The following is a 27,305-nucleotide window of genomic DNA, read 5'->3' on the forward strand; positions in this document are numbered from 1 at the left end:
AGGCTTCTAGCACTCACCATGTTTGATTGACAGTTTCAAAGTTTCAACTTTTAAGCATTATTTTAAAATCATAACATTGTGTGGGGCACCTGGGTGGCTCAAGTCCCTTAAACATTCCACTTCAGCTCAGATAATGATCTCATAGTTTGTGAGTTTGAGTCCCATGTCGGGCTCTGTCCTGACAGCTCAAAGCCTGCAGCCTGCTTCAGATTCTGTGTCTCCCTCTCTCTCTGCCCCTCCCGTTTTTGTGCTCGCTTTCAAAAATAAACAAACATTGGGGCACCTGGGTGGCTTAGTTGGTTAATCATCCAACTGCGGCTCAGGTCATGATCTCACAGTTTGTGAGTTCAAGCCCCACATCAGGCTCTGTGCTGACAGCTCAGAGCCTGGAGTCTGCTTCAGATTCTGTGTCTCATTCTCTCTCTGCCCCTCCGCCACTCATGCTCAGTCTCTCTCTCTCAAAAATAAATAAATGTTAAAAAAAAATTAAAAAATAAAAAATATCAAACTTCCTTTTAAAATAAACATTAAAATAAAAATCGTAACATTGTGTAACACAGTAATGTTTTTATTTTTATTTAAAAAAATTTTTTTATGTTTATTTATTTTTGAGACAGAGAGACAGAGACAGAGCATGAATGGGGGAAGGGGTAGAGAGAGAGGGAGACACAGAATCCAAAGCAGCTCCAGGCTCTGAGCTGTAAGCACAGAGCCTGACACGAGGCTCGAACTCACAGACCGCAAGATCATGACCTGAGCCAAAGTCAGAAGCTCAACTGACTGAGCCACCCAGGCGCCCCGTAAATAATGTTTTTAAATAAGAGAATCCTTTAGTTTCTTCTCAGAAGACGTTATTACTTTATTGCAGATCTCCGCAATGAGATTTCAAGGATGTTTTAAAAATGTGGATCCAGTGTAGGAGTTATTTGACTAGAACTTAAGTTCTTTGTAAGTATTACAAATTTGCCAAGTGTATTTTTATGATATTTTACATGTATTTTAGGACTAGAACAAAACCAAATATGCAAAACAGTCCAAGAAAACCTTTCTACTGTGACTCATCTATACTTGTACCTGTTGCCTCTATGTTGGGGATGTTCAAAGAAGGAAGAGAAAGAGAAATAACGAAACATCCTTTAAAGAGAAAAATAACCAAATCCCTTTTTTGACTGTAAATATCCAATCCAATATCTATATTCCAAAAAGCTGAAATAGATATGGATACCTTTTTAAAATTTTTTTAAGTTTATTGATTTATGTTGAGAAACAGATGAGAGAGCGTGAGGGGGACAAGGGCAGAGAGAGAGAGAGAGAGACCGAGAATCCCAAGCAGGCTCTGCAGAGCACACAGCCCACGCAGGGCTCAAACCCACAAACTGTGAGATCATGACCTGAGCCGAAGTCAGACACTTAACCAACAGAGCCACCCAGGCGCCCCAGTATGGGTACATTTAAAAAATCGTATCAGGTGCATGCTACAACACGGATGAACCTTGAAAAAACATACTATGGAAAACAAGCCAGATGCAAAAGGACAAATATTACATGATTTCACTTATATGAAATATCTAGAATAGGCAAATTCAGAGAGGAACAAAAGGGGTTGAGGAAGGGGAGAATGAGGAGTTATTGCTTAGTGCATACAGTGTGTCTATTCGGAGTGATGAAAAGTTGTTGAAATAGTGGTGATGGTGGCACAACATTTTGTAAAGATAATGCCACTGAATTGCACCATTAAAAATGGTTAGAATGGCAAATGTCATACATGTTATTTATGCATTATGTTATAGGAGATATATATATTTTAAAAAATAAACAATAGGGGCGCCTGGGTGGCACAGTCGGTTAAGCGTCTGACTTCAGCCAGGTCACGATCTCGCGGTCCGTGAGTTCGAGCCCCGCTTCGGGCTCTGGGCTGATGGCTCAGAGCCTGGAGCCTGTTTCCGATTCTGTGTCTCCCTCTCTCTCTGCCCCTCCCCCATTCATGCTCTGTCTCTCTCTATCCCAAAAATAAATAAACGTTGAAAAAAAAATTTTTAAAAAATAAATAAATAAACAATAAAAGCCAATGGCCTAGTGTCCACAGCAGAAAATCCTAAAAGCCACTAAAAGGTCTTAAGAGTCAGGTGACCTGTCCTCCGACCCAGGTGTGTGCTCTGTAAGTTCTGGAGGCAATTCCCTGTGCACAAATAGGCAGAAGATGAGATCAACCCTTGCAGAGCTGACAGAAGCCACCAGGCTGTGCATCCATGATGCCGCTGCCACCCATCCTGTCTCCTTAGCCAATGCGTTAGACTCCCATCTAATTAGTAGCTATTCCCTGGCAGCTGTCATCACATCACACGCTCCTTAGAACTGGATTGTTTGGTCGTGCTAACAGTCATTACAGGCTGTCCACCATGAGTACTTCATTTTCCTTCCTATAAATCTAGGAACATTTCACATGTCATCAGCTACTGAAGCTAAACAAAGACTCTAGGCCATGCATTCTCAAACAAGGGCAAGAACCAACCAAAAAATTAGTTCTTGGGCACAAAATATCTCAAGTATTACAATGGCTCAGGGTCTTCTACAGGGACATAGTACACAATAGATATACAGTATGCTTGCAGCATGGACATATCATGGGTTTTGAGGACAGGGGTGATCAAGAAAAAGTATCCCAGGGTGCCTGGATGGCTCAGTCGGTTAAGCATCCAGCTTTGGCTCAGGTCATGATCTCGCAGTTCATGGGTCTGAGCCCTGCGTCGGGCTCTATGCTGACAGCTCAGAGCCTGGAGCCCGCTTCAGAGTCTGTGTCTGCCCCTCCCCTGATCATGCTCTGTCTCTCCCGCTCTCAAAAATGAATAAACTTTTAAAAAAAGAAAAAATGTCTCTAGGGGAATGAAAAAAAAAAAAGGTTGATTAACATTGCTTTGTATACTATAATTAAAGATTTTTCTGAGGCCAAAAATAAACAGAAACCAGCTGCTCTTCACAAAAAGAAAGAAGACAAAAGAAAAGGAAAGCAAAGCAAAGAAAAAGGAAAGCTCTGAAAAGAAGTTTACAGGGAAGGCTAGTGGATGGCTTTGCTGTAGACCTCCCTCCAGTCTTTTCAGCTGGGCATTACTCTCCGTTTGGTCCAAACTCCCTCAGCTTTCACTAAGCCTGACATGCGTCTTCATTCACCAAGCAGTCACGAGCATTTGTTAAGAGTCAGGCACTCCGCTGGGCCCATTTGGGCAGGATCCCCCTCATCCGAATGGACAAAGCCCCACAGCCATTACAAGCGAAGGTGCCTGGACACCTGGCCCAAATGCAATCTTGAAGAGAGGTAGCAGGTGGTAGGCCAGGGAAGTGGTCACAGGCATGGGAGCTGAAGCCAAGAGACCCAAGTTTCAGGTCACGTGGCAAATGATTTTGCTTTGGGCAAATGATTTGACCGCTGTTGCTTCAGACCCCTCCTCTGAAAAGACACAGTGATATTTCAGAGAGGGTTACATAGAGAATCAAGTGAGAGATAACAAAGCACAGCGGGCTCTTGCAAGCTCAAGCAAGAGCTTCACCAGGGGAAATAGGTAATTCGAACGTACATAGCCGGTCGTCACGATTTCTGTCAGTGGACAGGGCACGCCAATGCATTCAACACGCCTGCTAGGGCCCTGCAACTCTCCCGTGGAGCAAACTCTGGCTTCAAGGCCAGCTTACAGAAGAATGGGCTCTAGGAGGTTGGATGCAAAGCCCAACGTGAAAGACCCAAGGACTAACAGGAACAGCAGCAGGCAGGGGATCTAAGTCAATGAAGACTTTCAGCAACGTGTACCCCTCTTTTTATGCTAATTCATCGAGCCAAGGTCTAGCCAGGTCACTTACTCTGTGTGCCCAAGGACATACTGAAAGGACACACAAGTTCACTTCTCACAAACTAAACTAATAAGCAGTTTAAAAAGTTGTCTGCATCTGGGGTATGGTTTGAGAGGCTCTAGAAGGAATAAGCCTTTGAGAAGTATGCCTCTTGCTAAGACTATCAGTGGATGCATGCTTCCATTCCACAGAGAAAGGTAAGATTCAAGCGTACCTTCCCTTGCGGGGTTAATTTATGCTGTAAAACTGATGTTCCAAAGCCCCTCACTCCCAGAGGCCCCTTCCCAGATCCTGAGGGGCTCTAGCAATGCGTTCTCAGGGTCCTGTATTTTCACACAATTGGTAAGAGGAAGGTACTTTAACAGCAGTCACTTAAGACCACTGCTGCTTTACAAGCTGGTTCCATTATCCTTTTCTCGAGTGACAGGTAGAAGGATGATCATGGGCATTTGGGGAATTCAGATAAGGGAGGGAAAGGGGGTGTGTGTGGTGGGATGTATTCACATAGCTTACAGTCTCTTCAGTGTACAGAGATTTTTGTTTGTCATCTGATGAAGGAATGAGTCCCAGTACATTCCGCTGGCCAACGGCACAACTCACCTGATTGAGGCACGTCAAGGATGTGAGTAGGGGTACCAGTGCTTCAGATGAAAGAGCTAGAAGTTTGTGATAGACTGTTCTAGTTCCTATAGCTCCCATATGGAAGAAAACTAATAGAGGTTTAATGCCCATTTAAAGAAAATCCTAGACATTTCCAAAAGATTACCATGAATGAGCTGTGAAGGTAAAAAGACCAGTCTAAAGCAAGAGTTGGCAAATTATGGTCCCGCAAATTACAGTAGCCCACTGGCCAAAACTAGTCTATTGCCTGTTTTTATAAATCAAGTTTTACTGGGACACAACCACACCCATTGATTTATTTATTGTCTAGGGCTGCTTTTGCCTATAAAAGTAGAATTGATTAGTTGATACAGAGGCTCCCAAGGCCTAAAATACTTATCATCTGTTCCTTTGCAGGAAAAGTCTGGTGATCCCCGCTCTAAAGTACCAATACAAAACAAATTTCAATCAGTCATACTAGAACAAAGACTGAATTACCTTCCTGCTTTCTCCATAGAAAACACTACAAAATCACTGTAATAATAAGAGTGTAGAAAGCTACAAGCAGAAAATGCAGGGAAAACTATATCATAGAGGCATGTTAGTGTAATAAAAATATTAAGATAGTTTTTTCTGGGTTTTGAGGCGTTTATGGTATCCGTCAGCCTCCTACAATCTGTAACTTGTCGTGATTCATTTTCTCATTCAAAAATAATCACTTTTGTACCCCCAAGTCATATAAGCTTCAGTCCACACAAGCTGGATAGTGTATGCCTACTAGTGTATGAAGAAGTGACACCGGCCATTTCTGTGGATCCTAGTCACCCCCATACAGAACTCTCCTGGGCTTTTCTGGGGGGAGGGGGCGGGGAAATAAACTCTGACAGAATGGAAGAGGCCTACGGAGGACAGAAGAGCGCAGACTAAGACAGTGATCATAACCAAAGTAGACACATCCTCAGCGAGTGCCAGCCTCACACAATGAGGAAAAAAATCACTGGGCAGCTCTCTTTAAAACGTGTGCCCTGTCCGAGCAAGGTGCTAAAATGAATTGCAGTCAGGGGTTCAGAGGAGCAGAGGCATTGGTAGCCAAACAATAGGTTATCAGTAAGCCACAATCACATGCAAGATGCCACCTATTAGAAAGGAGGAAAAGGTGAACCAGTTAGTCCTTTTTCAAAAGCTTCCTTCTGAGCTGAGGAGGGACTTGCGTGGGAGCAGGTGTTGCTACTTCTTCTCTTTCTTGGCTTTTCCGGCTGAGCCAGGAGAAGCAGCAGCAGAGAGAGGGATCCCGGGAGGACAAAAAACGCCCTTGGGCCGGCAGCCAGAAGGTGATCCTGGAATAGCAGGGTGATCAAAGGCAGAGAGTTTTGAAACCTTCTGCGTTTTCTACACCATCCTGCCCTGAAAAGCTCAGTGAGCATGCCCAGAAAAATCTGAGTCCCAGAAGCCTTCAATGAACATTAAGTGAGGACTGTAATCCAAGGAGAAGGCCAAGAGAGAAGACAGTGCTTTCTACTAGGTAAAGATGAGCGAGGTGGGGGGAGCCAGGGTTCTTCCTGTTCTGTGAAAACAATGGTGGCAACAGGGCAGGCCGCCAGGGGCAGCAGGACTGAAAGCTGAGAAGGTACAGAGGTGCAAATGTGAATGTGAGCACAGACCTGATACCCCTCAGCTCACAGCTAGGGCGGGGTGGCAAATTTAGCCTCAGGGTGGCCCAAAGGAAACCGCCAAGAGTCTCATTATACAAAGGTTCAGTGCAGAAGCAATCACTTAGGAATGGCATCAAAATAAAATTCTAAGTGACTCCCCTAATTCTAAACTTTTTTTAATGTTCATTTTTTTTGAGAGAGCGAGAGAGAGAGAGAGAGACAGAGCATGAGTGGTGGAGGGGCAGAGAGAGAGAGGGAGATACAGGATCCAAAGCAGGCTCCAGGCTCTGAGCTGTCAGCCTAGAGCCCAATGCAGGGCTCGAACTCAAAAACTGTGAGATCATGACCTGAGCTGAAGTCAAATGCTTAACCGACTGAGCCACCCAGGCGCCCCAAAACTCCCCTAATTCTAGATAACTAAGGTATACCTATAAAGATTACCCACAAATGTTCCAGAGTCTCATTTAAATTTCATTTGATCTGATTAATAACTCAATTTATGGTGCTTTTATTAAGAATCACATAAAAATGTTCTTAACATGTACCTGAAGATGTAAGGTACCCCTTCTCCCAGAGAACATGTAAAACGAGACAGGTTATGAAACTTAGCTCCATAAAACATAATTATTAACCTCATGGGAGACTGTAACTTCTCCCATACCAATACATTCTTGTCTAGGGAAACTCTCACACAGCTGTACAAGAATTTTGTAACATCCAGGTTTGAAACCATGAAAATTTGAGGCAACTTAAATGTTCGTCAGCATCAGGAGGTGGCTCATGAAGCTATGTATCCATCCACAAATATGTCACAGGACAGTGAAAGTAGGTACGCATATAACGCACACATACATATAATATGCCCACAGGGATTTACCTTATTTTTCTTTAAATCTCTGCATGCTTTTAATATTTTGTAATAAATTTAAAGGAATAATGATTCAATGAATCCCAAATTGACAGAGTCTAATACAATAATGAATACATTCTTTAAAGTAGAGGAAAACGGTCAATCTCCTTAAAATGCTCCGTCATTTTGGGTATTCTCTTTGAGTGTTTATATATACACACGTGTAATATGGTTATAGTGATGGTATACCACGGAATGTTTTTATAGATCATTAATGAGTTTAACATTAAACATATTTAATGTTGAAAATCTTTGCCACAGTCATTTAAAGTGACCCAACATTTTACCGCATAGATGTGCCTTAATTTTAACCAATCTCCTTTTCCTAAACATAGACTTCCATTATAAATAACTCCATTTCCATTATAAACAACACCATACAGAGTATTTTTGTGTGCATAGCTTTTTCACTTTTAGAATTATTTAAGATATGTTTCCAGTAATAGGATCACAAGTCAAAAACTTTGATCATTTTTTCATGATTTTACACATTGTCAATACATTTTAAATATACCTGGTTGCAAGACTTCTCATTCTGGCCAAGTTTGAGAAACAAGTATCAAAATTTCCCCTTCTGCTTAAAACATACAAAACCCCAGCTTACGGCCTTGAGAAAATTCCCAGGCGTGTCATAGGGAAGAGGACCCAAAGGAAAGCTGGGAAGTCATCAGACTCCCTGAGTTGGGAGATCTGAAACATCAAGATGGATGGAGTTCACAGGACAGAATACAAAAAAGAGCGGCACAGAGAGAACTTAGGGATCTATAAAGGATTCCCTCTGAGTATATAGCAGAGTACTAATCAGTGCATGTAAACACCTGAAGCCAGAAGAACTATCCCAAAAGGATTAGAAGGAAAAATACCAGAGGTCATACGGGGCTATTTCCATGTGACAGACTAAAAAGAAATCTCTTCATTCACAGGAATTGGGTACATACAGTAGTCAGAAGTATCTTGTCCTAGTCATGGATAACTGTTAGCCCTATGCTACATGCTTCTCTGATACCACCGAATTAAGCTTAAAAGCAAAATCCAAAGGTTCAGACTATTTCCAAGTAACTGTGTTCCAGAACAAACTTTGCAAGTATTTATAAAAATACAAAAGTATCAGCATGCCAATAAGGTAAAACTCATTCTGGAATTCAATGCAAAATTACCAGGCCTGCAAAAAAGCAGGAAAATATGTCCCTCTGGAGAAAATGTAATCAAAACGGAAACAAAACTGACACAGATATTGGAATTATCAGGCAAGGACATTAAACAGGTACTAAAACAGTGTTCCTTATACGCAAAAAATAAAAGTAGGGACGTGAAAAATATTAGAGAGACCTAAACTGAACTTCTAGATGAAAACCCTAATTTCCAAAATGAAAATTAGACTAAATGGAATTAATGGCAAATTATATATAGAAGACTAGCAAAATTGAGGACAAAGCAATAGAAACTGTCCAAATGAAGCAGAGAGCAAAATAAAAAACAATTTACAAATAAACAGAGCAATGAGTTGAGGGGCATCTTCAAGCATTTGCAAAGTCCCGAGGAGAAAAGATACAGAAAGTGTCAAAAAAATACTCGAATGAATTCGATGAAAAATTGTAAACCTACAGATCTAAGATGCTCGGCCAAACAAAAGTCAAAGAAACATTAAGAAAACTACACCAATGCACATCATAATCAAATTGATCAAAATCCGTGATAAAAAAATATTAAAAGAGGAAAAATGACAATATATAGAGGACCAAAGATAAGAATGACAGCAGACTTCTTGCTAGAGACAATACAAATGAGAAGACAATAGAATAACATATTTACAACATGTAAAGGGAAAAAAAACCTGTCACCCTAGTTTTTACACCCACTGAAACAAAAGTGAATAAAGACTTTTCCAGACATGCAAAGATGAAATAATTCAGCTGCAGCAGACTGCACTACAAGGGATCCTGCAGTCAGAAGGAAGATGATGCCAGATAGAAATAGGAATCTACAAAAAGGAATAAAGAACACTGGAAAACATAACAATGTGTAAATATGTAGTTTTTTAAAATATTGAAATCTTAGGGCACCTGGGTGGCTCAGTCTGTTGGGCACCCGACTTCAGCTCAGGTCATGACCTCGTGGCTCGTGAACTCAAGCCCCATGTTAGGCTCTGTGCTGGCAGCTAGGAGCCTGGAGCCTGCTTTGGATTCTGTGTCTCCCCCTCTCTCTGCCCCTCCCCTGCTCACGCTCTGTGTCGGTCTCTCAACAGTAAATAAACTTAAAAAAAATTAAATAATAAAATGAAATATTGAAATCTCTTTAAAATATAATGGCTGCCTAGACAGAAAAAAACAACAATGTAGTGTGGGTTTATAACATATGTAAAGGTACAAGGTACGACAACAGGCAAAAAGACTAATAGGAGAGAAATGACACTATATTGTGAGTTTCTTCTATGGTACATGAAGTAGTGTATCACTTAAAGAAAACCTGTAATGGATTAAAGATTTATACTATAAACCTAAAGCACCCGCAAAAGTACCAAAGATTTATAGCTAAAAAACAACAAAAAGAAATCCTAAAAAGTAATCTAAAATAAGCCAAAAAAAAAAGTACAGCTAGAAAACAAATAGCAAAATGATAGTTTAAACCCAATCATTAATCGGGGCGCCTGGGTGGCGCAGTCGGTTAAGCGTCTGACTTCAGCCAGGTCACGATCTCGCGGTCCGTGAGTTCGAGCCCCGCGTCGGGCTCTGGGCTGATGGCTCAGAGCCTGGAGCCTGTTTCCGATTCTGTGTCTCCCTCTCTCTCTGCCCCTCCCCCGTTCATGCTCTGTCTCTCTCTGTCGCAAAAATAAATAAACGTTGAAAAAAAAATTTTTTTAAATAAAAAAAATAAAAAAAAAACCCAATCATTAATCACATCAAATATAAATGTTATAAACAATAATTTAATGTCAAATATTTTTAAAAAGAAAAAAATGCAAGACCCAAATGCTTTCTACAAAAAAAGATTTTTTTCTATAAAGACAAAAACGAGATAAAAGTAAAAGAATGAAAGAAAAAAAAAACATGCTAATGTTAATCCAAAGAACAATGGAGTGACTACATTAAAACCAGATGAGACAAATTTAAGATAAATGATTATTGCCAGGGATGAAGGATGTAATTTCACAATAATAAAGAGGTTAATTTATCAAGTAGAAATAACAATCCTAAATAGCTATGCATGTAATAACAGGGCTTCAAAGTACCTGAAGTAAAAACTGAAGGGAGAAGCAGAAATACATACAATTATAGCTGGAAACTTCAACTCTACTCTCACAGTAATCCATAGAACGAGAAAACAGAAAATCCTAAGAATGTAGAAGACTGGAACAAAACTATCCATCAACTTGACCTAATTGACATTTATAGAATATTCCACCCAACAAAAGAAGAATTCTATTCAAATGCCTAAGTACAGACCAGATTCTGACCCACAAAAAAAAATAGTCTCAATAAATTTAAAGGATTTGAGTTACACAGTACATGTTCTCTGATCACAATAAAATTAACCCATAAACAAATAATAGAAAGATCTCTGAAAATTCTTATTTGTATAAAAAACAACACTTCTAAATAACCCATAGGTTAAAGAAGAAATCAAAAGTACATTAGACAGTGTTTTAAAATTAATAAAAATACAATATACCAAAATTTATGACACTGCCAAGAGCAGTAGAGGGAAATTTACAGTACCCAGTCTATGTCATAAAGTTCTCAAGTCAATTACATTAGCTTCCACCTTAAGAAACCAGAAAAAAAGAGGAAGTTAAGCCCAAAGTTAGCAAAATAAAGGCAATAATATCTATTGGGAGAAATCAATGAAAATTTTTAAAAAAGGAAAACAATAAAGAAAACCAATCTGGTTCTTTGCAAAGATAAATAAAATTATACATCTCTAGCCAGCCTGATGAGAGGGAGGGAGGGAGGAAGAGAACACAAATCAAAAATGAGACAGATGACAACATTATACACTCTGCTGATATTAAAGTAACACTATGAACTTTATGCCAAAATATTTTGACAACTTAGATGAAATGGACAAAGTCCCTGAAAGACACAAACTAACCAACCCTCTCTCAAGAATAAACAGCCTGAATGACCCAACACCCATTAAATAAATAGAACTTTTAGTTAAGTTTTTCTAGGAAGGGGTCTCCAGGCTCAGATGGCTATACTGGAAAATCTAGTGAACATTTAAGGATGAACGTCAATTTTACACAAACTCTTACAGAAAATTAAAGAGGAGACAATTTTCTCAACTTATCCAATGATATAAGAATGAACATTACCACAAAGACCAAAGCAAACACATTAAAGGAAAAGAAAACTATAGACCAATATCTCTCATGAACATAGCTGTAAAATAAAAAAAAATTAGTAAATCAAATCCAGCATTAAAAGGCAAATACATCATGACAAAGTAGAGTTTGTCCCAGTTTAATAATTTTAAAATGAGTATAATTCCCCATATTAACAAGAAATTTTACAAATATCTCCATATGCGCAGAAAAATTATTTAACAAAATCTAATGTTATTCCTGATATATTCCTGATTTAAACTCCCAGCAAATAAGGAATGGAAGGAAAATTTCTCAAGCTGAAAAAGGATTTCTACCAAAAATAAATAAATAAAAAAAAACTACAGTAACACCATGGTTACCTCTTAAAGACTTTAACCATGCTTATGGTTAAAGACTGAATGTTCTCTCTCCTTTTAAGACAGAAAACGAGAAGAATGTCCACTCTTACCACTTTTTTTTATTTTTATTTGAGGGAGAGAGAGAATATGAGAGAGCAAAAGCAGGGCAATGGCAGAGAGAGAGAGACAGAGAGAGAGAATCCCAAGCAGACTCCATGCCATCAGTGCAGAGTGCAATACAAGGCTTGAACCCACAAATCCTGAGTTCATGATCTGAGCCAAAATCAAGAGTCAGCAGCTTAACAAACTGAGCCACGCTCAGTAGGGTGCCACTACTCTTACCACTTCTATTCAACATTATTCAACCTTACAGACAATAAGGAAAGTAAAAGATTTAAAGGCATCTACAATGGAAAGAGAAAATCTAAACTGTTTTTATTCACTGACAACATGATTATGTAAGTAGAAAATCCTATGGGATCCTACAAAAGGGTGGCAGAACAAATAAATGACTAACAAGGTTGCACAATACCAAGGTCAATACTCAAAATTCAGTTTTCAGGTCTATGTAATACCAATGAGCAACTAGAAATTGAAATTTAAAAACACATCAAAAATATGAAATACTTATGGATCCACTACAAAATATTGTTGAGAGATATTAATGACCTAAATAAATGAAGAGATAAACCATGTTCATGGATTAAAGGCCTCAATATTTTGAAGATGTCAGTTCTCCCCTAATTGATCTAGAGATTCTATACACTCCCAATTAAATCTCAACAGGACTTTTTTTCTCTAGAAATTGACAGGCCAAATATAGAAATCACATGGAAAGGCAAAGAATCTAATATGGGCCTTTTGAAAGAGAAAAACAAAATTGGGAGACTTACACACTTCACTTCAACATTTACTATAAAACTACAGTAATCAAGACAGTGTGGCATTGGCATCAAAATAGACAAATAATCAATGGAACAGAACAGGAAGTCTAGAAATAGACTTATATGTACATGGTCACCCGATTTTTAATAAAAGTTCAGAGGTTATTCAACAGAGAAAAATATAGTTGTTTTTTTTTTCCAGCCAATGGTGCTGGAACCATTGTTTATACATAAGAAAGAAAAGAACTTTGATCCATACCACATGCAAATACTAACTCAAAATGTATCATAAATTTAAAATAAAGCTACAAACCTAAAAGAATAAGTCAGAGTAAATATTCAAGACCTTGAGTTAGGTAAAGATTTCCTTGATAAGATGCTAAACATACAGTCAATAAAAGAAAAAAAAACTGATAAATCAGGCTTCTTCAAAATTAAAAACACCTTCTTTGAAAAATACCCTTAAGAAAATGAAAAGACAAACCACAGACTCAGGAAAATATCTACAAATAACATTTGATAAAAGACTTCTATCTCAACATATCAAGAACTCTCAAAACTCAAAAAAATAAGAGCGCCTGGGTGGCTTAGTCAGTGAAGCATCTGACTTGATTTCTGCTCAAGTCATGATTTCAGGGTCCTGAGATGGAGCCCTAGGTTGGTCTCCGTGCTGAGTGTGGAACCTGCTTAAGATTCTTTCCTTCTCTCTCTCTCTCTCTGTCCCTCCCCCACTCACTGTCTCTCTAAAAATATATAAATAAAAATTTAAAAATTTAAAATCCTAAAAAAACAGAAATAGGAAATACACTAGTTGACAAAATAAACAATCCCATGTTTTCACTCATATGTGGATCTTGAGAAACTTAACAGAAGACCATGGGGGAAGGGAAGGGGAAAAAAAATAGTTACAAACAGAGAGGAAGGGAGGCAAACCATAAGAGATTCAAATACAGAGAACAAACTAAGGGTGGATTGGGGAAAAGGGGAGAGGGGAAAATGGGCATTGAGGAAGGCACTTGTCGGGATGAGCACTAGGTGTTGTATGTAAGCGATGAACCATGGAAATCTACCCCAAAAACCAAGAGCACACTTTACACGCTGTATTGTTAGCCAGTTTGACAATAAATTATATAAGTTATATAAGTAAATAAATAAATTTTAAAAATTGGCAAAAGATTTGAACACCCAAAGATAGGCAGATGGAAAATAAGCACATGAAAAGATGTTCCACATCATTAGTCATTAGGTAAATGCAAATTAAAACCCCAAAGGAATATCACTACTCACCTGTTAGAAATGGCAAAAGTTAAACAGACTGACTACGTCAAGTGTGGGAAAGGATGTAGATGAATTGGACCCTCATACAATAGTGGTGGGACTTAAGATTGTAAAAACACTTTGGAAAAATGTCAAACATACATCTATTTTGTAATTCAGTGATTCCCTCAAGAATATCACACAGAAATGAAAGCACATGTTGGGGCACCTGAGTGGTTCAGTCGGTTGAGTGTCCAACCCTTCATTTTGGCTCAGGTCATGATCTTACGGTTTATGAGTTTTGGTTCCACCTCAGGCTCAATGCTGGCCATGTGGAGCCTGCTTAGGATTCTCCTCTCTCCCCCCTTCTCTGCTCCTCCCCAACTCGGGCAGGCTCTCGCTCGCGCTCTCTCTCAAAATAAAAAAAACTTAAAAAAAAAATGAAAGCATATGTCAACAAAAACACTTGTACACAAATGTTCACAACACCTTTTATTTTGAAAAGCTTAAAACTGGAAACACCCAGATGTCCACCAACATGTGAATGGATAAACAAACTGTCGTATATCCATACAAGAGGCTGCTACTCAGCATAACGAAGAATGAACTATTAATAAAATACAACGTGAATTTCAAAATAATTATGCTAAAGAAGCTAGACAATAAAAGGGGATATACTATATGAAGTAATTTATATAAACTTTGAGATAATACAAACTAATCTAGGGTGATGGAAAAGCGATCAGTGGTTGCCTAGGGAAGGGATGGTGAGTTGGGGATAAGAGGAATTAACACAAGCAAAGTTTTGGGGGTAAGGGATACTTTTCATTATCTTGATCATGGTGATGGTTTCACTAGTGTATATATATGTAAAAACAGATCAGATTGTACATTTTAAACAGGCACAGTTTATTGTATGTCAATCTGACCTCAAGAGTGGTTTTGAAATACACGGTTGCACCTAACAGAAAAAGAAATCTTCTCCAATTAAAAGGAACCAAAAAAAGTCCACTCTCTTCCTCAAGTCAGTTGGAAGCTTCTTGCAATCTCACTCAGAAATCTTTGCACTCCCAGAGCTGTTCTTCCAGTCCCTGGGAATGCCTCACAAATTGTCGATTTTCAATTGATGGTTTGCTCAATACAGGCACAACCCCATCAAACTCAAGTATCACTCCTTCACATTCTTTTTTTGCTCAAGGAATACCAACTTAGCTCAGGAATACCAACTTCATGAAGGCACGGTCTCCCGAGGTGCCCCCACGCTGGACTCCTGCTGGAGGCTGACAACTCACCACAGGGAGGAAAGAACACAGAATGTATAAAGCTACCAGCAGAGGGCCAGCTCCCACAAACGTTACCTCCCTTTTTGAACTTTTCTAGAGTCTGCCATCCGTGATCTCTCTCTCTCCCCTTTTTTCTTGTGTATTTGTGGGGCTAAATGTTTAAGGTCCTTATCCTTGGTGGGTTTTTTTTTTTTTTTCCCATATCCTTGGTTTTAAAATTAGACTGTTGGGAATCTACTTCACAGTAAGAGTAACCAAACAAAATGATAATCTCTTTTACCTTTGACTGTTCTCCTATAAACCTTGGCTGTTATGTTTTGAAACAATAATCTTGAAGAGAGGGACAGGGAGAGGCCCTCCCACCCGAATCAGTGCATCAGACCATGGACTTAACCCTGTGTGCAATGGCCCAGCCCCCGTGCTGCCAGAGGGGTACCCTTTCCTCACCCATATTCTCCTGTGCCCTCTGTCCCCACAAGGATGCCACTCCCCTCCAGTGTCACTCTGCGCCTGCAGGCAGGGGGGCCAGGGGACCAAGGTGAAGGCTGCCCCCGGGAGATGGCTTAGAGCAGGGAGGGATCAGTTCTGTGAGGCAGTATGAGTCAACACGTTAGTCCCTCTGTCACAGGCTGCCCTGACTTTCAAGTCCCTAGATCACAATTCTTGCTTTCAGCTTCTATAATGATTTCCCCATAAATGAAAAAAAAAGGAACAGAAGGCCTGAGGGAGTCTGCATTTGAGACTCCAAGAGAAGCATTAAACCATTATTCGGTGGCATTGCTTTTTTCTCAGGCTGTTTATTGGGTGTCTCCTGCAGCACCCAATAAATATTACACCAAAACGCCCTGAGTGTACTGGAGATCCCAGTGCACAAGCAAATATATCCATGTTAAACTGTTATGAATCTACCTCACAGTAAGAAAAACAAAACAGTATTCTCTTCTACCTTTGTTCTCCTGTAAGCCTTGGATATAATGTTTTGAACACCTTGAAGAGAGATCCGCACGTCCAAGTTAAAAACAACCCGCTTCATCCCGAAAGGGAAGAACCTGAACTCTCCTTAATGCACATTCCAGCCCACTCCTCTCCCTTCCAGCTGTCAGATTAGGAACACAGGGAACGTCCCTGAGTTGCTCATTAATGGGACTCTAAAGAAAACAAGAGACCAACATCTGAAAGAACGCTTTGGTCCAAAGACAGCCATTCCGTTAGCTGCACCAAAGCTGAAACTCACCAATCAACACACACATGTTGAAAGTCGCTGTGACACTGCCCGGGTCAGTTTTTTTAGAATTATCACAACAACTGAGGTACAAACGACAAGAGCTGGTACAAAGCAACAGAAAAACTGTGAATAAATGCACAGATGTGGAATAAAAACAGCCGAACTACCACTAAGAACCTGTGCAGTTAGGTATAGCCTAGGGTGGTAAGCTACCCTAATTGGTAGTAACACCGAAACAGACGATTAGCAGAAACGGCTCAAGATGAAATGCGGTGGGATGACAGCCTAGGGAAACGCGCCCTGACAGGGATTTCTTCTTCCTTTACACCTACACAATAGGGCTTCTCGTCCACTGAGCTGCAGCCCTTAGTTCTTCAGGGGGAAAAGCCTGCCATGATGCACACATCCGACACAGATTTCACATGGCACACGGAGGGCCCTTCCAGGGAAGAGGCTTCCAAGGCAGCTGGTCCTCGACAGCTCCTTCCCAGCAGCCAGCTCGGTGCTCTGACAGTTATAGGGACACAAAATTCCTTTTAAATGGCATTTTTTTGAACATCAAAGTAGCAGATTTTTTAAAAAGGTATATAAAGTTTTTATCTATTTCTACATGTCAAGGAAGCAATAATAGTTCATTTCAACCTCTGCTTGAGGGGGTACCAAACCCCAACATCACCCAAATCCTCTACCTACAACATAAGCTCTGCTAAATCGTGCCGATGAGAAGCTTTTCTTTCAATGGCGCCTTCGTGAGGGAGAGTGTAAGCCATGCTGAAAAGGCAGTGTCCCCACTCATCAAAAACACACATGTGTGCGTGCATGGGCACACCCCCCACCCCAATACACACACACAGAAACTACTTCCAGAACCTAGAAACGTTTCAGGATAAAGATCTCTGAGCTAATATGTTATCAGCAGCATTACTGGCCGCGGAGGATTTCAGGAATTTATTTCAAATGCCTGAAGCCATCTATTTTTTAAATTTAGATTAACCCCCAGCTTGCTCCATTCTTTAGGTGAAATGTCACCTCTTCAGAGTGGCCTTCCTTGTCCACACTATATATAATATAGAGCCTGCCCACATCACGTCCACTACCCTCCATCCCTGCGCCCTGCTTTATCTTCATTCACAACAATTCTCAACACCTATCATCACGACATACACCCTTTATATGTTCTTATCTATCACCTTGCCCAGAATGGAAAGTTCCATGAGGCAGGGCCACATCCAACTCACCACTGTATACCCTAGTTCTGGCTCCATGGCGAGTGTTTGTTGACCAAAGTGAGAAGAGAAAGGGGTGAGAGGGAGGCTGAGCATGGGTAAATTCTAAATTTGTCATTCTAACATATACAACACTGAGATAATCTACAAGCACCGCTTCATTGAATCCTCATGGCAATATTTGGTTGGTAATATCATTAAGCCTAGTTTTAGAGATGAGCAAACTAGAAAGTTATGTTGCCTAAGGCTTTCATCTAAGAAATGCCAACTTCTGAAGATACTGTTTGTCTAATTCTTAAGTTAAAATCACGTGTAAAGTTTCTGTTTGGAGGTTGATATATAGTTGGAAAGGTACCCGCCACTCTGTTCAAAGAAACGCCTAGGGAAGATGCTAAGAAAAGAGGAGACATGTCTGAGAGGTTCAGCAGGAAAGGGGTGAGCACGCTTGGCCTCCAAGCCTCAACTTGTCCACCGATACTCACTTGGTTTTTAGGTTTCCTCCAAAACACATTTACTGCTCCACAGCCCTGGTTGGTTCTCCTTGGTGTTTTCAATCCGTGGCCAACTCTTCAGCTTGCCAAAACTTTTCCACATCCAGAGGCACTGGGGTAGCTGGTTACTGTGATCGTGACTGGGCACTGTGGCGTCTACAGCCACCCAACCTCCGAGTGACTCAGGTGCCCAGGCACCTCACAGCAAGAGCTGACTTGAGACACAACCTGATTCATGGGGCCCAGAGATGCCTGGGCTTTGGTCCCAACTAATAAAGCATTTACCCATAGACTAGGTGCAATTAGATGAGAAACAAACAAGGAGACCTAAAAAGGAAAGTCAACACATGATGGGCAAGCAGTGGATGCTCTTCACCAATAACAACCCGTGAGCAGGCTGGGTGTAGCACTGCAATAAGGAGCATGTGTGGGGACAGAGGGCAGGGAGCCTGTGTCAGTTTCTGGTACTAACTCTACAAACCTGCATCTCACTTTTGAGAAGAACCTGTCATGAGCCTTTCTTCCAGGGTTACACCCCACCTCCTCTAATATTCAAGGATAATACTACAGATATAAATATATGGATCTCTCTCTCTGGAGAAGAGCTAGAGAATTTCTCATTTACACGACATATTTAATGAACACCTATTATTTGCCAGAAGCCCATAAAAAGACTTTAAAACAATTTTATGTTTTGCGTGAAGACTTAATTTGCTATAGCTATATTCAAACCCCTCCTTCCGTCCTGGACAATTAAACTCGGATTTGAGCCATGAAGTGCCCAGCTTCCATCACGGAGATAACTGAAAGAGATTAGAAGCATGATCTTTTTCCATAAACATTTTTATTTTAAGAAGTAGAACTGTTTTTGAAACACTAAGCACTGGCAATATCACGAAATACTATTTAAAGGGTAGAGAAAAAGCTTTGAGGAGAACAAGCACATTGTTCATTTTGATGCCTTCCTCCACAGCACTCAGCTGGACCTCAATGTCGACACACCAGCCCCATTTCTTTACCTCTACCCAAGTCCCCAGTGAGGGGCAGGACTCCTAAGTCTTCAGAACCTTAGCCCAGCTTGGCTCAAAAATTTTGCAACGCCTGGAAACTTGAAGAATATTGTCTTCTGCTCATCCTAGGTAGATTAATTGATTAGAGATACTTCTTGGTTCAATGGGCAGCTATTCCCAAGTGCCATGAACTTTCCTCTTTGGACATAAGCAGGAAAAGTGCATACATGATGGCATACGGTCCAACCAGGGTATCAAGGAAAACATCATGCAATTAATTACTTGATCACTGATTTCTCTGTTGGTAGATTTCTCAAATGGGGAATGTATTAGTCAAGGTTCTCCTGAGGAACAGAACCAATAGGATGGGTGGATGGACAGATGGATGGACAGACAGATGGACATACACACACAAATATATGAATTATTTTAGGAAATTGGCTCATGCAATTGTAGAAGTCAGCAAATTCAAAATCTGCAGTGTGGGTTGGCAGTCTGAAGACCCAAGAAGAATCAATGCTACCATTCAAATCTGAAGGCCACCTGCAGCAGAATTTCCTCTTGCTTGAAGGAGGTCTTTTGTTCTATCCAGGCCTTTAATTGATTGGATGAGGCCCACCTACATTATGGAGGGTATTCTACTTCCTTAAAGTCCACTGACTTAAATACTAATCTCATTCACAAACACCCTCACCAAAACATCGAGAATGGTGTTTGACCACATATCTGGGCACTGTGGCCTTGTCAAGTTGACATATAAAATTCACCAGCACAGGGAATTAATGCACTCCCCTCTTCCTCCTGGTCAACTTACAAATTTCTCCCTTTACAAAGGAACTCACCCAAATCTCACGTTTAAGAATTTTTTTTTCCAGATAAACCACTTTTTTTTTGAGAAAAAAATCAAATTTTTGAAAACAAACAAAAAGTGTTTTAAGACACAGTGGATTTTTCCAGCATAATTGTTTTTCAACCAATTTATTCTGGGACAAAGATGATCATTCAGGGAGGACCACATATATTTAGCAGGTAAAAGAGTAAATGTCAAAGCCAAGAAAACTAATACAGAACACTCAATGAAACTGAGTGGTCTTTCCTTTAACTATTTTTGTTTTTAGAAAATATTAGCGTGAAATAATTATCTATTATTTTTCTCAGTATTTAAAAAAAAAGTGCTAATGCTCATTTTTTTAAATCCTTAAAAATAAGAATTGAAGAGATAGCAATCTATAAAAGACATCAAGGCACCTCCACCCCTACCTACCCACCCGCCTTGGCATCCGTGGGATGAAAAGCGTGTCGACTGTGGAAATCATGACAGGTTGTACTTCCTGTTTGGACTCCAGCTCTGATCCATCTAATTTTCACAGGGCATCTGTCTTCATAAAAAGGCAAGGATGGTACTAACTCTACAAAGGGCTATGGGGAAACCCATTAAAATCATCCTCACTATAAAAAGCTCTATCCACAGTACATCAGCCTTTTAATCCTAGCATTATAAACTGGGATCCAAGTTCCCATTTGTGAAATAGCTTTGATGTGGAGCTGGTGAGGACTGGACTGGCAAGTGCGGATATTTCCTGAGAGCCTTTAGATGCTGCCACAGATCTCCAACCTCTCCCTTGGGCTAGTGCTCTTGTAAAGGATCCTTTATAAGCATAGCCTATTGTTATCTGAAGATCTCTAAGTGCTTAAAAGAAAGGGCATTAATTTCTCAGAATTCTCAAGGGGGATAACCTGGAGATTTAGCTCAATTCAATTCTGAGGTTCAACCCCAACTGTGCTCCATAAAGAGGCACATGAGATCAAATGCCAACTCTAAAAAGGTTAAACTTTAAAAAGGTTTTAGGAAACTTTGGACTCAGAACCTCAAACACAGTAACAACTTTCCTGTTATCCTAATGTCCTGGGGCTAGTTCTACATTTTACTGACTACCCGATTAACTTCCCACGTTACTTGGAATGAATAAACATGCATACATCTATATCTTGTTTCAGATTTCTGACTGCTTAAAATGGAAAGCAAAACAATAAACTCACAGCAATATTTCTTATAATGATCTCCCTCTGAAAAGCAACATTAACAGGAAAAGAAATGAAACAGAACCCAGCACACTTCCTGTGGGTAAGGGCAAGCCAGCCTTGAGAAAAAAGTTGGGGGACAGAGAAGTCAAGGGAATGGGCACAGGATCAAGCAAGCCGTGCCCCACTGAGGTAGAGCCTGGTGACAGAGATGCCACACGGAGTCACCAGGGGGCTGGGGATTGGGATGAGGACGATTTTAGCTCTGTCCCTAAAAGCTGCTCTCTAACCAACCAGCCCTTCCTGTCCTCACTTTATACAATTATCCCTCCTCCTCCCACCCCCTCTCTCCCTTATGCCTGCTTAAATCACTGGGTCCCACTCAGTAAATGGAAGTCAGGCGAGGGCAGGCCTGGATGCAGCAGCTCTGCCAACTGTATTCCTTCAGACACGTGAACTTCAATTAATCCATAAGACTCCCAATGTCTCCAGGTTGAACTGGCACAAGGAGTGCCTTTCTGCCCAAATGCACCTGTCTACGAACATCCTTCCTGGAGTAACCCCCAGTTCCACTCCTGAGGGTTCCTGGTACAGCAACGACGATCTTTGTTCTAGCAACTACCTCCGCTTAGGCAGTTCCGGAGTCATTCTGAAAAGAAGAAATGTTAAGGGAAACTATACGTGGCTGCTCTGCGTGCTGGCAAATAGAAGTATAATTGGATCCTGTTTCCTTGACACACAACTTTACCACCATAACTGGAACCTGGCCAAAGTGGATGTGCTCGAGATGCACAATTTTTTTTCCTTTCTCAGAGGTCCTAACATTTCAGGCCAGCTGCACTCCACGCCTACAGTTCCATGTGTGTCATCGAGGAATCTGCTTTGATCTGTAGAAAGCGTGCTTGTTGGAGCAACATAATGAAAGGGCTTATTATTGAAATGTAGGCTATGTGAAGCCAGAGGCAACAGAGAACATCCTATAGGGCTTCTCTTTGTTGAAGTCCAAGGCTTCACAGGGATGTAGAGAGCTGCATGAACATCATCCTCAAATCCTGCCATTCCTACTCGGGAGCCAGTATCCTCATGGGACTAAAAATAAGACCAGAAAATTATGCTTTGATTTTTCTCAAAACAGTGGAGATAAAACAATGGCCCATTTTAAGGTTTGGTCATCCTTGATGGCACCTACCTAGTGATGAACTCCTTTAATCCCAACTTGGCCAACAGCCTTGGTATGCCATTGAAAGGAGTCACGGAGTCCTCATTTCTGCCACTGCAGTCAGCACCTTGACAGCATCCCTGATGGATGTTTACCAAGTCTCTGCTCAGCACGTCGCATGTGTTTGAGCAGTGGGAGAGCCGCAGCCTGCCTACCTCTCTGGACAGTGACTAGATTTCCTTATAATGAACCCCAATCTCACTCCAGATACCTGCCATCCACTGGCAGTGGTTCTGGCCTCAGGGCCTACACACAGCATAGCTGTGTGTCTTCTATACCTGTGAACTATTCAAATAAAGTCATAGCATTCCCTCCTGTGGTGAGCTTTACGAAGGTTCCTTCAATGCTCATCATGTACTGGATTCGGGCCAGATCAGCCCATGGGCGTTTAACGTGCAGAAAAACCTCAAAGTAGGCCTAATCAGCATAGACAGCCTGAAGACTTTGTGACATCCCTTTATCAGACACAACAAACTCATCAATGCAGCCCATGCTGTTTGTGGATGCTTTGGGGGCAGGGTCGGGGGCTGGAAGGGGTCTATCATAATAGCTAAGTGACAGATGATGCCCACTGATCTTTTTTGCTCTTAACTTCTAACTCTGAGATATAAATACACAGGAAATTGCCAAGGTAGCACAGAAAGGTTCCAGGTGCTCTTCACCAGTTTCCCCCAATGGTTACATTCTACGTGGCTGTAGTACAATATCAAAACCAAGGACTTGACATCAGTGTGACATGCATGGAGAGTTCTGTGTCATTGTATCATTGTATCACATGTGCAGATCTGTGTCACTACCACCACAGTCAAGATACTACTCCATCACTACAAAGATCCGCTTGTGCTACCCCTCCACAGACACGTTCACTCCCCTACCCCAACACCAGCATCTCTAACCGCCCCTCACCCCACCAACCTTTCATTTCTTCAACAATGTTGTTTCAACAATGTTACCTTTTAGGATTGGCTTCAACAGTCAGCCTAACACCCTTGAGATCCATCCAAATTGTAAGTGCCAGTGGTTCTCATTTTGTTTATTTCTGAACAGTATGCCATGGTCAGGATGCACCAGATTGTTTAACTACTCACCTACTGAGGGACAACTGGGCCATTTGATTTTTTTTTCATTTTTATTTATTATTTCCTTCCTTCTGTTTTATGCTCATTCTGCTCTTAAGTTTCCAGAAGTGGCTTTTCTGAGGCTTTTCTTCCTTTCTGATGCCAACATCTAGTTCTATAAATTCTCCTTCCACACCTTTATTGCATCCCACAAGTTCTGATAGGCTGCATTTTCTTTTTTACTCAATTCAGTATGTATATTTTTTTTTATTTCCCTCGAGACTTGCCTGTGATTCATGGATCATGTAGAAGGGTGTTGCTTAGTTTCCAAGGGTTTGGAGATGCTCCTGTTAGCTCCCTGTCACTGATTTCTAGTTTGATTCCACTGTGGTTTGGAGAACACCCTCTGTACGACTTCAGTTCAAGTTTGTTGTGGTCTGGTTTACGGCCCAGTATATGGTGTGCTTGGTGTACATTTCATAGGTCTTTGAAAAAAATGTATATTCTGCTATTATCAGTTGGAGCGCTCTTTAAATGTTTGATGCTATTATTGTATTCTTCTGTATCCTTGCTGATTTCTCCTCATTCTGATTGTTGAGAGAAGGGCAATGAAGTCTCATGCTAATCACGTCTATTTCTCCCTTCAATTTTTATCAGTTTTTGGTTCACTTACTTCATATCTCTGTTGTTTCTTGCACAGTTAGGAGTGCCGTGCCTTCCTGGTAGACTGAACTTATCATTATAGAATATCCTTTTCTGTCTGGTAATTTTCTTTGCCTGGTTTCAGCACAGCAGTAAGAAAAGTTCTGACTATCCACCTAGCTCTCTCTGGCTCTCACCCCAGCAAGGCGAAGGTCTCACATTAGGTAGGGGTAAGTGTCTCGAGTCCTCATGTAGTCTCCACAAACTCCTGGGGAAGGGACCCTCCTACTGCTAGGAGGGGAGAAATGTCCCAGCTCCCCATTTGAGAACAGTGTGGAGATCATTAGGAAGCGACAAGACGTGACAGTGGAGAAACGCAGAGCAAGTTTGCAATGATGACAAATGGGGATGCCAAGAAAGTTGGACACCTTGGGATCCTTGGCCCATAGCAATTGTGAATGATGGAGAGTTTCCAAAGACCTCAGAAGCCAGAGCCCCCTCCCTGCAGTGAAAGTACAAGGCTGGTGGGGGAAGGGGAGTTGATGTTGTATCTACAGCAAAGACAGGCCAGCCTGACCACCAACAGACCCGACAGACCAGCTGCAGCCTGGAGGCTAAGCCTGGAGCAGCAAGCAGGCATCGAGCAGAAGCCTTGGCTTTAAAACAAGACAGGGTAAGGAGGGTGAGGGGTCTGTACTTAGGGGAAGCCAAGGTCATGTCAGATGGTAGTCATGTTAAAACATTTTAATCAAGCTCTACTCTGCACCCATAAGTTTACCTTTCTCTACTTTTGCTTTTCTTTCCTTTTTATTGTTATTTCTAGAAAAGATTCCATTTGGAAAATTACTCTATTTTAGCTGAACTAAGGGGAAAAAGGAGTATTTCCTGGACATTTGTATCGGGGCCAGGATTACGAGCAGAATTAGTGTGTCCCGACTGGCCTGGTGTGATGCTGCATCCCTGCAGCCGAAACAGACAGGGGTGTGGGAACAGGGCCTTCCCTCCTCCTCCTGCTTTGATCCCCACCAGGATGTTGTGCAGACTCACTTTGCGTTCAGCAGGGAGTCTGTGCTCAGGGCAGCTCCTCAGGCAGGTGGCTGAAGTCACAGAGGCAGGGCAGAGGCACATGCATGCATGTGGGGCCAGCACGGGTCTAGCTGGAGAAAACACACAGGGAGCCAGCCACGCATATAGTAGGAAGAGCTCAGTGAGTGACCCCCCTCTCTACAGCACACTATAAAACATCTAAGTGGGCACAGTGGGACACCCACTTCCTTAAATTCATTTTTGTTAATGATGGCAAGTCACCAAGACTTATTGGTAAAATTACATTAACACACAGAGCAATGGTTTAAAATCAAAGAGTCACAAAGTTCATCATCATTAAAAGACCATTAAGTTTAGAGAAAATTGTATTTGTGTAAGAGCAGACAGTTACCTTGGCCCCATTCATGAGGAGGAGGGATGAACTTTCTAAGCAAACCATTTGTACGAATCAAAGTCGGTCAACTATAGCCCATGTGCCAAATCCAACTCACCACCTGCTTTGGAACAGCGTGCAAGCTAAGAACAGTCAGTTTGATGATAGAAAACACTAATTTTGAACCTCAAGAGAAATGCTATCTCTACCCACCAAAATTCTATTTGTATCATTAGACTTGTGTTATAAGAACACTGTACTTATTGTATTTGAACTTAGCCAATAAGATGTCTGTGTAAATCTGCCTTCTCTATCATCACAGAAGTACCTACTCAATATCCTTCATTATTTCTTTTGGTCTGCAATGCCTAAAACATCTACTTACCAGCGCTACACAGAAAAGTTTGCTACCTCTGGCATGAACTAATAATATAAAATAGCAAAAAAGAAGTTTGAAATATTGTTAAAGCTGCCACACACACACACACAAAAAATGTATGAATTTTAAATAATTACCCATTCATTATAGCACAATTAAGGTACACTCAATGTGACCATGTGGCTCTAACCTAGAAGCAACAAATCCATTTATTTTAAATCATTCTCTAACCCCAACTTTTTCTAAGGGCCCTTCTGTTTTCAGGCAAAGGGAAATAACACTGAACCTGATTAAATGGATTCCATCTAAATGCTTGCCTCACTGACCCAGCTTTTTACTTTTGATGAGCTTCAAGCGGTCAGCCCTCAGATTAACCCTTTCTTCTCCCAAAAAGTGGCTGTGGGAGAGAGTAGGGCAAAGCGTGGGGAGGGAGGGGAAGCAGGGAGCTGGACAGTGGCTTCCACGGGCTGGATAGGAGCATGGGCTTACAGGCTCCGGGACAGGGTGAGAACCCTTGGACAGGGGACACATTCTGGATCTTCTAATCTGGGATAAAGTCTTCAGCCTAGAACAAATAATTCTCTCCTGCAGAGTGAAAACTGCCCATGTAACCTATTTCACCAATTTACTGAGCCTTGCATATCACTTCATAGCCCAGTGTCCCAGGCAATGCCTGCTTCGGTAATGCTAATTTTTGTTTGTTTGTAACACTGCTATTTTTTCATCTGAAAAAGTAGGCTTCCTAGGGTAGCAGTGAAATACAGTTTGAAGGAACAAATGGGGCAAGTTTGAAAAACAAGAGACACAAGAAGAAAAACATGATAAAGACATCAAAGTGGCCCAGTGGCCCAGTAGGTTCTCCATGCCTCACCGCCCCTGTGGCGGGGCAAACTTTCACAGATGGTCATGAGTGTTTTGAATGGCCTTCTGAGGACAGCAAATCTTACACAGTCAAGTAAAAGCTAGCCCTGGAGTTTGCATGTTAGCACCAGGAAACCCACCCCCTCTCACGTGCTGGGCGGTGTCTCAGGAGCCACCAGGCCAAGCAGAGCTTTGCAAAAACAGTTACAGGTGAAGGTACTTGGGCCACCTTCAAAGGTACTGGTCAACAGTAATAACCCAAGGCAACCGGATAGGCAGATGCTGGATTTCTGCAGCACACTAAAAAAATTCCATCGCTGATGGTCATCCTGGGTGGACAGTAGTCCCATCCCGCCCAGGACCAGCTGCAGAAATGTCCCTTCTTCCACATCACCCTGTGCTCCGGTCTCCACCACAGCTGGCCATGGGAGGCTTCCCTCCTTTTCGCTGTACAATACTATGCACACAGTTCCTGCTCACACATGGGCCTGAGGAGGATTTCGGCGGGCCCTGCCCTGCATCGGTCACACTCTTGTCCCCATCTGTCCTCAGGATGAAGGTAGGAGCAGCCCACCAAGGCCTCGAGCCCGGGCTGGTAGGGCTGGGGCTGCCCTCAAGGGCTCCACCTTGCCTTGCCAACACCTAGGTAACCTTGATGCCA

The 27,305-nt window shown here is 41.4% G+C and overlaps 1 protein-coding gene across 13 annotated transcripts in view; it reads right to left on the bottom strand.

Moving 5' to 3' along the window:
- Nucleotides 1–27,305, bottom strand: part of FHOD3 (formin homology 2 domain containing 3) — a 472,216-nt gene that overhangs the window by 212,151 nt on the left and 232,760 nt on the right. Inside the window, exon 1 of one of the 13 annotated variants that reach the window (XM_040479042.1) lies at nt 18,025–18,189. The exons of the other annotated variants lie outside the window; for them this stretch is intronic. The gene's annotated coding sequence lies outside the window, so the exon portion shown is untranslated. Of the gene's footprint in view, nt 1–18,024; nt 18,190–27,305 lie in introns of those variants that run through there. 13 annotated transcript variants of the gene reach the window in all.

The sequence above is a fragment of the Herpailurus yagouaroundi genome, unplaced genomic scaffold, assembly GCF_014898765.1.
Source record: "Herpailurus yagouaroundi ecotype Mexico unplaced genomic scaffold, PumYag 142, whole genome shotgun sequence".
NCBI classification, from domain to species: domain Eukaryota; kingdom Metazoa; phylum Chordata; class Mammalia; order Carnivora; family Felidae; genus Herpailurus; species Herpailurus yagouaroundi.